Raw genomic sequence first — 12,908 nt, 5'->3', positions numbered from 1 at the left:
AAATAAACCTTACGAATTTTAGAGCTGAAAAAATGTGCTTGATACTATTGATGTATAAAATTACAAATGAAGACAATCATTTCGTTTATTTGTTACGAAAATGGGGTAACTATATACTTAACTTCGTTCTTCACGTGCGTCCAACCTGCGCCGTTAAAGGGGATGAAGAGCAATTGGAGCTCTTAATTTCAGGAAACCATTAGAACACTGAAAAACCATCCCAAGGGGGAAAAATGCAAACAGATTTATTTTTGACCAGAACGTACGGAATTTGGAGAATGTTATTTAAAGGCTCGTTATTCTCTGTAAAATCCGTGCAAAATGCTGTTGTAACCAGGGGCACGAGCCGCAACCCTCTCGACAGTTACGATGCGCGGGTCATGGGAGGCGCACTGAAGTAGCCACGCGAAAACATCGAATATGTACACCTACATCGATACTCCGCAAGCCACGGTAAGGTGCGTGGCGGATGGTATCGAGTACCACTACTTGTCATTACCCTCCTGTTTCACTCGCAAATAGAGCGACGGAAAAGCGACTGTCTGTACGCCTCGGTATGAGACCTAATTTCTCGTATCTTATCTTCGTGGTCCTTATGCGCGATGTATGTTGGCAGGAGCAGAATCGTTAGGCAGTCAGCTTCGAATTTCGGCCCTCTAAATTTTCTCAATAGTGTTTTCCGAAAAGAACGTCGCTTTCCCTCCAGGGATTCCCATTTGAGTTCCCGAAGCATCTCCGTAACAGTTACGTTTTGTTCGAACTTAACGGTAATAAATCTGGCAATCCTCCTCTGAATTGCTTCAATGTTTTTCTTCGATTCGACCTGGTACGGATCCCAAACACTCGAGCAGTTCTCAAGAATAGGTCGAACCACCGTCCTACATGCGGTCTCCTTTACAGGTGAACCACTCTTTCCTAAAATTCTCCCATTAAACCGAAGTCGACCATTTTTTGCCTTCTCTACCGCAGTTTTCACATGCTCTATCCACGTCATATCGCTTTGCAACGTTACACCAGATATTTAAATCACTTGACCGTGTCAAGCTGGACACTAGTAATACTGCATCCGAACATTACAGGTTTGTTCTTCCTATAAACCCACGCCGCCAGAAGGCGCTCCGAGAGCTTCGGACCCCTACTGGGTACCTCGCCAAGCAAGGGGTCGCTGGCAGCACCACAAAACCACGCCTCCATCCGGTCACGAGTAACTAGGGGGCAGCACGTCTCTTCCTGAAGAAAGAATATTTAAGCCAACCCAGGGACCACTGTATACATTCCGCCAGCGAGAGCCGACCGAGGCTTGCGCCGACTGCTTTCAGTCCAACAGTTAAGATCTCGTCGATATGCCATCCGAGAGAAGACTGCGTTATGCCGAGAAGTTAAGACTTCGTAGTAGGCTATAGTTGTTCGAGTGCTAGTTTTTTTTCAATTTAGTTGTGACTCCTAGAAATTAGTTGCAGCGCCTATATCACAGAATTATATTTAGTTGGAACCGTGGAAGAAATGGAGTTAATTTCTTGTTATTGTTCTTCTTCTTCTTTCGTTCTGGCCATCTTAGAACCCCGTTAATTCGCTTCAGCTTCGTTTCTTCTGGTCTTTTTTCTTTCCCAATATTCTTTCATTCTCATACGTTTCTACTTTCTTCGTTCTTCTGTCCGAGATTTTGTTCTGGGTCTCGTTCTGTCCTCGAAAGCTTTGAAGGTCTGAATTTTTTATTTAAAAATCACCCTGTTGTATATCTCTTGTTCCTGTATCCTCATTTCTTCCAGATCTCTTTGTTTGTCTTGGATCCATCGTACTTTGGTTTTCTTGTTCATAAGAAATTGTGTGATTCACCGTGTTAACCTCCCCTGGTCCATTCTCAGGATGTGTCCAAAGAACGTGCCCCTTCTTTTTCTGATGACGTGAGATATTTTTTCTATCTTTGGATACAATTCCTGGTTGTCTCGGTTTCTAAATTGACCATCTTCTCTTCTGCGAGTTCCTATATTCTCCTGAGAATCTTGCGTTATATCAGTTCGAGCCTCTTGATCACTCCGGTTCTTGCTAAGCTGAGAGTTTCTGCTGCGTATAGAGCTTCGGGGCGGATCACTGTTTCAATGTTGCATTTATGGAAATATTCTTCTGATTGTAGGTGTTGATAGTCTATATTCTAAGTTCATTTTGTATATTCGTGCTCCCATTGCTTCTTTTTCGGTCAGTCCAATGTCTCTCCATTCTCCAAGGTATTTGAATTTTCCCTCCTTGTGTTGTCAGAGATCCATGAGCATTTGTGGTGTTTGTCATATATTGCGTCTTCTCGATAGAGATCTGAAGGCCTGCTTTAGCTGCCTCGCTCTGCAGTTCTGTGGTTTGGTTAACTGCCTCTTCTATTGATTTGGACAAGATCACAACGTCATCTGCGAATGCTAGACCATCTACCTGTACTCCTTTATTCTTACACCCTAGTTGTATTCCACCCATTCCTTTCATTCCTTGTCGCCACTCTCTGATCAATTTATCGAGGACACAGTTAAAGAGCAAAGGAGCGAGTCCGTCTTCCTGTCTCAACCCGGTCTTAATCTTAAAGGCCTCCTTCTTGTTATTGCTATTGCAACCACCAATTTTTGGAAGCTAGTAAAGAAGCTGTTTGTAGCATCTACCGCGACTTTCCTCATATAGTAAAAAAGAGTAGGATTTTTTAGGAAACAAAGAATAAACTCTACAAAAATTAAAAATAACAACAGTAAGACTTTCACGTTTTATTCGTAGATTTCTGAAAACTGACAATGTTTTTATGACAACGCAGGAATAATATGGATTCTCCGAGAAATTAACATTTCATCCACCGAAGGTTCTTTTCACTTTCCTATATACTGAATCAGTCCTTCCGACAATCATTTCATTTTCGATTTCTTCATACTTTTCATGCAGCCATTTCGTCTTAGTTTCCCTGCACTTCCTATTTATTTCATTCCTCAGCGATCTGTAATTCTGTGTTCCCGAATTTAACATGAAAATTTTTGTACTTTCTCTTTTCTCGATCAGCTGAAGTATCTCTTCTGTTTTGCGTGGTTTCTTCGCAGCTGCTTTCTTTTTACCTATGTTTTTCTTTCCAACTTCCGTTCCTCATTGCTGTATCTATACCCTTTTCGAACTTCAAGCGTATCTATTAATTTCTTAGTACTTCTGTATCCCACTTCTTTGCTTATTGATGCTACGTGACTGATCTCTTTAAACTTCGACCTACACTTCTTCACTACTACATTGTGATCTGAATCTACATCTGCTCCTGGGAACATCTTACAATCCAGTATCAGATTTCGGAAACTCTGACTGTCCATGATGTAATCTGACCGAAATCATCCTTTTGCAAGTATACCTCCTCCTCTTGCGATTATTGAACAATTTGCTATTACTAGTTGAAATTTATTGCAGAACTCAATTAGTCTTTCTCCTCTCTCATTCCTTGTCATAAGCCTATATTCTCCTGTACCCTTTTCTAATACTCCTTCCCCTACAACTGTATTCCAGCCCCTATACTGTATTAACCTTTCAATATCCTCATATACTTTCCCTATCTCTTCAGCCTGCGATATCGACATGTACATCTTAACTATCATTATCGGTGTTGGTTTGCTGTCGATTCTGATAAGAACAATACTACAACTGAATTGTTCAAAGTAACACACTCTCTGCCCTACCACCCTATCCACAACAAATCCTACTCCTGTTATTCTATTTTCTGCTGCTGTTAATATTACCCTACACTCATCTGACCTGAAATCATTATCTTCTTTCCATTTCACTTCATTGACCCTTGCTATAGACTGAGCCTTTGCATTTCCCTTTCCAGATTTTTTAGCTTCCCTACCACATTCAAGCTTCTGACATTCCACGCTTCGAATCGCAGAATGTTATCTTTTCGCTGGTTACGCAGTCTTTTTCTCATGGTCATCTTCCCCTTGGCAGTGGCCTCCCGCTATTCCGAAAGCGGAACTCGTCCGGAAACTTTTGCCAGTGGAGAGGTAGTCATGACACTTCTTTTCAAATTCGGTCCACATGTACTGTGGGTACACATTTGTGTCTTTAATGCAGTGGTTTCCATTGCTTTCTGCATCCTCATGCTGTTGATCATTGCTGATTTTTGCGCCTTTACGGGCAGTTTTCCACCCCAAGGACAAGAGAGTGTCCCGAACATGTGTCTGCTCCTCCGGTCTCCATGACAAGGCCGTTGGCAGAATGAGAATGACTTTTTATGCCGGAAGTCTTCGGTCGCCAATGCTGATCAGTAATCAAAGTGTAAGCGGTGGCGAGTTTTGAAACCAGGACCCATGACTTTTTGATAACTAATCAAAGACGCTATCCTTGGACCAAGGGTACTTCGTAGTCAGAGTTAAAGGAAATATAATAATAAAAAAAACATAGATCTTCGCAAGGGAAGGCGATTCTCAGTCCTTAAAGAAATGTCAGACAACACTAACCCATAAGAACAAACACACACACACACACACACAGTCTCAATTGAACCTTGATTCGAACTTCCCACCCAGAGCTAGTTCAACTGCCCAAGTGTCGCCATATTGTTTTCGTAGAAAGGGACAGTGGGATCACGCTCCAAAGGTCCGTATGGACTTAATTACGTGTATAACTATGTCATCGAGCACAGGGAGTTTGAATCTCGATTACTTTTGCCTGTTATCGATATAGATACCAGCAAGATCTCAGTCGTGGGGATTCCAAGACTTAGAGAACACTTTAATTTTAAATTTTAAGTTTAATTTTTATGTATGATTTTGCATTTGCTGTTGTTATTTTTCTTCTACTTTGTTAATTTGTATGTTATATTAACAAGCTACGCTAATTAGCATCAACAATTATCTAAACATTTTTAGAATTCGTCGCTGGATAATGTTTGAATTAGGTAATTGAAAGGTTAAAGATCAATGAGTGAAATTTTTTGGGATCATTTTAAATTTTTAGAGAGAGACAGACGGACAACAAAGCGACCTTAGAAAGGGTTCTGTTTTTACTGACTGAGGTACGGAACCCTAAATACCATGTACTCAAAATCAAAAGAAGCCAGGTAGAACGCATCACATAAATACGACTATCACTAAATTAATACATTATACCACGTCAAGCTATGCTTATTGTGAAAGTAAGTGCGTAACTGATATAACAGCGTCATTTTTTGTTCTGATTTGTTTTTACTCTCATAAAAGGGACGTGCTACACTAGCAGTACGTATGTATACGGTAGAAAACATGTAATTAGAGGTTAGCTCACCAGTGATACACGCAGCAGTTCTGTGGCCCACGCTACTTAACAAATATGTTAATCCAGTCCGCGTTTTATTTACGATATGTAAGACGGTATTTATAGCTCGTAGTGAACACTAATATATTTCCACGTGAGTTGTAGAAAAATGGTCGTAGCTTATCGTGTGTCTGATTAACAAGTTTAGAGATTATTATCAATAAAGTTAGCAAGACGATGCTTTTAGACAGTATAAACAGTCTCCCTATGAAGCAGGAAAGGCGCCTACTTGGGTGAAAACTTATTTCTGTCTCCAACGTTTCTGGAAGCGTTGCCCTCATCTTCGATCCCTTCTCGGAGCAGGAGCAGTGAAGGGCAAGATTCCTCCGAGAGATTGCGGGTGGGAGAACAAACAAGATCACCATAAACTTTGCAGGGATTCTATAAAACGGCGATCTAGACAAGGAAGACGAATTAGATTACTCTGTCATCTCAGTTGAGGCGAGAGTTGCTGAAAGCCGCTGAAGCCCCGCAGCAGCTCGTATATCTCGTGTGGAAACGGCGATGCCGTTCCGGAGGGAGGAATCTCTTGACGAGATTTCAGTTCACCGATGGAAGTTAGAGGGGCGCAATTTGTGCTCTGAAGAGACAAAACCTCGACACTGCATACTTGACAGTGCTTGTTATTGTCCCAGATGGATACTGAGGTCCCTAGTGCAATGCTGAGTTCAGCGAGTTCCTGAGCTTTCGGAAATAGCTAGTCACGATCTGCATTAGTACAATAGTGTTTGAACTAATGTTCTTATATGTTCTCTATCTGTCACTTATTTCAATGATTACTTTCTTTATACATACATCCCAGCCGTAACTTAACACTGAAACTACTCTGTTTACTACACGGGTAACGAATAATTCATGAATAATACACATATCAAAAAATATATTGCAACACCTCTGTTCCGAGAGTTCCGGAACCTGTACAGAAAACTGGAATAGAGATCAACATAAAAATCACTTCCGCCCCTTTTTACTGCTCATGAAAACCACACATTGCATGTTGTACCACCACACAGCGAGACCTCCAGAGGTGATGGCCCAGACTGCTGTACACATCGGTATCTCTAATACCCAGTAGCCGGCTGGAGTGACCGTGCGGTTCTAGGCGCTACAGTCTGGAACCGTGCTACCGCTACGGTCGCAGGTTCGAATCCTGCCTCGGGCATGGATGTGTGTGATGTCCTTAGGTTAGTTAGGTTTAAGTAGTTCTAAGTTCTAGGCGACTGATGACCTCAGAAGTTAAGTCGCATAGTGCTCAGAGCCAATACCCAGTGGAACGTTCTCTTGCATAGATGCATGCCTATGTTCGCCGTGGCATACTATTCACAAGTTTATCAAGGCACTGTTGGTCCGGATTGTCCCACTCCTAAACGGCGATTCGACGTAGATCTCTGAGAGTGGTTGGTAAGTCCCATCGTCCATAAACAGCCCTTTTCAACCTATCTCAGGCATGTTCGATAGGGTTCATGTCTCGAGAACATGCTAGCCACTCAAGTCGAGCGATGTCGTTATCCTGACGGTAGTCATTCACAAGAAGTGCACCATGGGGCGCGAGTTGTCGTTCATGAAGACGAATGCCTCGCCAACATGCTGCCGATATGGTTGCACTATCGTTCGGAGGATGGCATTCACATATGGTACAGCCGTTACTGCGTCTTCCATCATTAGTGGCGTACGTCGGCCTCACATAATGCAACCCCATAACAGCAGGAAACCTCCACCTTGCTGCACTCGCTGGACAGTGTGTCTAAGGCGTTCAGCCTGACCGGGTTGCCTCCAAACAAGTCTCCCACGATTGTCTGGTTGAATGGATATGCGACACTCATTGGTGAAGAGAACGTGATGCCAATCCTGAGCGGTCCATTCGGCATGTTGTTGGGCCCATCTGTACCACGCTACATGATGTAACGGTTGAAAAGGCCTCACCATGGATGTCGGGAGTGAAGTTGCGCGTCATGCAGCCTATTGCGCACAGTTTGAGTCGTTACACGACGTCCTGTGGCTGCACGAAAACCATTATTCAACATGGTAGCGTTGCTGTCAGGGTTCCTCCTAGCCATAATCCATAGGCAGTGGTCATCCAGTGCAGTAGCAGCCCTTGGGCGGCCTGAGCGAGGCATGCCTTCGAGACTTCCTGTCTTTCTGTATTCCTCCATGTCCGGACAACATCACTTTGGTTCACTCCGAGACGCCTGAAAACTTCCCTTGTTGACAGCCCATCCTGGCATAAAGTAACAATGCAGACGCGATCGAACCGCGGTGTTGATCGTGTAGGCATGGTTGAACTACAGACAACACGAGTCGTGTACCTCCTTTCTGGTGGAATGGCTGGAACTTATCGGTTGTCGGACCCCCTCCATCTAATAGGCGCTACTCATGTATGGTTGTTTACATCTTCGGGTGGGTTTAGTGACATCTCTGAACAGTTAACGGGACCGTGTCTGTGATACAGTATCCACAGTCAACGTCTATCTTCAGGACTTCTCGAAACCGGATTGATGCAAAACCTTTTTTGATGTGTGTGTTATGAGCAGATAAGCCAGGCGCAGAAATCTGATCAGTGCAAATTCCTCTTTTGATTGCGAAAATATCGATAGAGGCACTAGTATCTGTTACATGATGAGTTGACTCAAGTGAAAACAGTGTAGGATGGTTCAAATGGCTCTGAGGACTGTGGGACTTAACAGCTGAGGTCATTAGTCCCCTAGAACTTAGAACTACTTAAACCTAACTAACCTAAGGACATCACACACATTCATGCCCGAGGCAGGATTCGAACCTGCGGCCGTAGCGGTCGCGCGGTTCCGGACTGAAGCGCCTAGAACCGCTCGGCCACAAAAGAGTGTAGGACTCGAGCTGCTAAGTACACGGCTCAATTTTAAAACTGCAGGACTGTTGCTTATAAAATTTATGTTAACATCTCCAGCTGCAATTACATGTTGATACGAAGAATCAAGACCTGAGAGTGCGGATTCAAATTTAGACAGCTGTCCAGCTTTGGGTGGATTGTAAATTACACCGATAAAACACTTTCTGTTGAGACGCTTAATTTGAATGAATCTGTATTCGCGATGTTTGTGTTCATTTTTGAACGTGAGCAGGACGTCGGGGAATAAGTTTTCAAGTATGTATGCATCAAAACTGCTACCTGTTCTGTTATTTCTATCATATGTGAGACATCGAGGGTAACAGAACTGGAAGGGATACTCGGCTTGAGCCACTTCTCCGATAGTAGTATAATATTAAATCTGAGATCCCGAAATATGCATCTCAACTCAGTCTAGTGGGCTGGTAACGACTGCCACGTTTGCATACGCAGGCTGTAGCGTACAATCGACGCGAATCCATTCCGCTGTAACGCTGCAAGTACTGACAGCGGCTGTCCTGGACTCTGATACAGCCAGTGCCTTGCTGTACGCGAGAGGGATGGGAGGGGGGAGGAGGAATGGCCGAAACGCGGGTATGGGGTTGGACAAAGAGAGGAGTTCAAAATCTGTTACACTTTCCCCGCAGAAAGCGTGGAAGTCGGTGCGAATACGGCGGAGTGGAGAGACGAGAGAATTTGTTGCGATGGAATAGGATTGACAATAGTGACGACTGTTAAAAAAAATACGCTCTGTATTAAATGATGAAAAGTAGGAAAGCTGTGGTAACCCAAGAAGCACTACAGTTCAAGGAGTGTGGTTGAATGCAACTACCGATTTAATCAATTTCTCTTACATATGCGACCATGAAATTGCTTTACCGTCTCTGGGAAAAGCTATTAGATACACATATGCATTAGTGACGATTATTTTATTTTGCTCTTTTTAAAGGCGGTCATCTTTTGACAATAACCTACGCTACAAAAGTGTATTGTATGTTAACATTTTAACTGACGTGACATGAGGTTCTGTATCTACACGTTTTGAGTGCAGAGATTATAGTCGCGTCGTAGCTCCATTCTTGCTGATCCAGCAGAATACGACACCTCCTTAAACTGTAGTTACGTAATTATTATTCTGATTCCAGGTGCGTGTTGACGCCCCGCTACACTGAAATCCCTGGAGGCAAGTACCTGCAAATAAATAATCATTCCCGGATGAATTCCGTCCTCTGAATCGCAGTTTGCGCCGATACGAAACGTTTAAATAAGTAATTTATTACGTCTCTTAATTTTTGCGAAGAAATAATCGGAGCTACCCACAGCAGTGTGTTGATTCTAATAGGAATGAGAGCATCGTGATCAGATGAGTGACATTTCAAAACCGAGGAATTAGTCGTAAGTGCATTTTACAGCATTGTTTTGTACACGAATTCGATGTTGACGCTCCTTGAGCTTGGAGAATAATTAGAAATAGTGTTTAAGTTCTAAAGTCAAAGTGGCCGAGCGGTTCTAGGCGCTTCAGTCTGGTACCGCGCGACCGCTACGGTTGCAAGTTCGAATCCTGCCTCGGGCATGTAATGTCGTTAGGTTAGGTAGGTTTAAGAAGTTCTAAATTCTGGGGAGTGATGACCTCAGATGTTAGTTCCCATAGTGCTCAGAGCCATTTGAACCATTCTAAATTGAACGAGGTGGTATCAGAGGTCCCTGCATGAGTCACATACTGTTTGAGTGTCTGGATCTCGCGTGGACTGTGGTGCGCAGAGGGTACTTGCTCGAGATATTCGACGCTAGGTGTGCCTGTATGAATGAGACATTATTGTATTTTCTTTTACTACACGATTCTTTATTGGCTTACGGCGCACGACTGCTACTATGTAGTCCCAGAAACCACAAAAAAATTAGGTCAGTCCTGTCGAGAATAACAAGAAGAACAATCATTCTTCGAGCCAAATGAGTATATCTCTCATATAAATGCGTGGTGTCTGTTCTTTCAGACATGTCCAAAAGTACAGACACCACGTGGGGTCCGCAGTTGTGATACATTATACGTAAATCGAAGTTTGAGGTGGTGGGGAAAGGAAAGGCAAGGGGTTACTAATGTCAGCTGCATCGAGACATTACGTTGAATCAGCAGCGACAAGTGAAAAATATGTGCCGGACCGGGATTTGAACAAGGGATCTTCTGCTTACTAAACAGGGGCGTTAACCATTGCGCCACACGGAAGCAGCAGGCAGCGAACTACCTCGGAAAGCATCACGGCCGACTCACATTCCCACTGAACGCCACCTATCCCCAGTCCCTGTCCGTTTCCTTCATGCTCGCTACTCTTTCGCGCAGGAGGTCAGACGTACTTGTGCATCCGCGCCCAAGAAGGTGGATCCATTGCCCATCCAGGCGAATCAATTATATGAAAGCTTGGTGTCTGTTCCTTCGGAACAAGAATAAAATGGGGTTTTTGAGGGGTAGTTCTAATAATAAATAAGAAAATAGGAATTCGGGTAAGCTGTTATGAACAGCATGAACGTATTATCATAGCCATCATAGATAAAAAACCCACATTCACCACAGTATTTCAAGTTTGTATGACAACTAGTTCCGCAGATGATGAAGAGATTGAAAAAAAATCTGTACCCAAAGACTAATAAGTTGCACAGGTCACACCAATATTCAAGAAAGGTAGTAGGAGTAATCCAATAAATTTCAGGCCCATATCTTTAACGTCGATATGCAGCAGGATTTTGGAACATATATCGTGTTCGAACTTTATGAATTACCTCGAAGAAAACAATCTATTGACACCCAGTCAACATGGCGTTAAATAATATCGTTCTTGTGAAACACAGCTAGCTCTTTATTCGCATGAAGTGTTGAGTGCTATTGATAAGGGGTTTCAGATCGATTCCTGAAGGCTTTTGACACTGCTCCACCCAAACGGCTTGTAGTGAAATTGCGTGCGTATGGAATATCGTCTCAGTTATGTGACTGGATTTGTCAGAGAGGTCACAGTTCGTAGTAATTGACGGAAAGTCATCGAGTAAAACAGAAGTGATTTCTGGCGTTCCTCAAGGTTGTGTTATAGGCCTTTTGCTGTTCCTTATCTACATAAACGATTTGGGAGACAATCTGAGCAGCCGTCTTAGGTTGTTTGCAGATGACGCTGTCGACTAATAAAGTCATCAGAAGATCAAAAAAATTGCACAACGATTTAGAAAAGATATCAGAATGGTGCGAAAATTGGCAGTTGACCCTAAATAACGATAAGTTTGAGGTCATCCCCACGAGTGCTAAAAGGAACTCGTAAAATTTCGGTTACACGATAAATCAGACTAATCTGAAAGCCGTAAATTCAACTAAATACCTAGGTATTTCAATTACGAACAACTTAAATTGGAAGGAACACATAGAAAATATTGTGGGGAAGGCGAACCCGACTCTGCGTTTTATTGGCAGGACACTTAGAAAATGTAACAGATCTACTAAGCAGACTGCCTACACTACGCTTGTCCGTCCTCTTATAGAATACTGCTGCGCGATGTGGGATCCTTACCAGATAGGACTGATGGAGTACATCGAAGAAGTTCAAAGAAGGGCAGCATGTTTTGTATTATCGCGAAATATGGGAGCGAGTGTCACAGAAATGATACAGGATTTGGACTGGACATCATTAAAAGAAAGGCGTTTTTCGTTGCGACGGAATCTTCTCACGAAATTCCAATCACAATTTTCTCCTACGAATGCGAAAATATTTTGTTGACACTGACCTACATAGGGAGAAATGATCACCAAGATAAAATAAGGGAAGTCAGAGCTCGTACGGAAGGATATAGGTGTTCATTCTTTCCGCGCACTATACGAGATTGGAATAATAGAGAATTGTGAAGGTGGTTTGATGAACCCTCTGCTAGGCACTTAAATGTGTTTTGAAGAGTATCCATGTAGACGCAGATGTAGATGCAGACTTGGAAGAAAAGTTGAACGTAATGGACAGATCTTTGGAAGGAGGATTGAAACGTCCCCTTTTAATAATTTTTACACAACTGTGCTTAACCTGACGCACAATATTTTTTTTTAGCGCAACGCAATCTGACTTTCAACACACAATATTTTGTTAGCGCAACGCAATCTGACTTTCAAAATTCTCTACAAGAGAATGGCCCTGACTAACATTAAACTATACGTCTCACAAATCACTTACCTCACCAAAAATCTTCGCTGCTCAAGCTACTGCAATACAGCGAGCGCCACTACTGCCAGCTAAATAAAAGATTCAAACTATGGAAGGCACTAACTACTGATAGGGATAGTTAGCAAATGAAAGATATTAATAGAGAACAAACAATGTATTTACCTTGATATCATGACAAATTACAAAACTCCGCCATCTCTCTCCCCACATCCATCACTGCTGGCGGCTCACCTCCAACTGCCCAGCGCTACGCGCTGTTCACAGCCAGCTGCCTAACACTACAATGGTTGAGTATTACAACAATGCAAAGCAGCCACAGACTGCACACGGCACAGCCGGTGATTTTCATACTGAGGTGGCGTTATCAATAAAAAAACCTAAACAGCCTACTTACAGGATGTAGGACGAATAACAACAAAAACAAACTAAGGTCAATGGAATGTAATCGAATTAAATGAGGTGGTGATGGAGGAATGGGGGAATTAAAATAGACAACGAGTGATAAATAAGTTTTGCTATTTGGACAGTAAAACAACCGATGATGGCCGAGGTAGAGAGGA

This window comes from Schistocerca nitens, chromosome 1, assembly GCF_023898315.1.
Source record: "Schistocerca nitens isolate TAMUIC-IGC-003100 chromosome 1, iqSchNite1.1, whole genome shotgun sequence".
Classification (NCBI taxonomy): Eukaryota; Metazoa; Arthropoda; class Insecta; order Orthoptera; family Acrididae; genus Schistocerca; species Schistocerca nitens.
The sequence above is the reverse complement of the archived record's forward strand: the minus strand, read 5'-3'. Positions refer to the sequence as shown.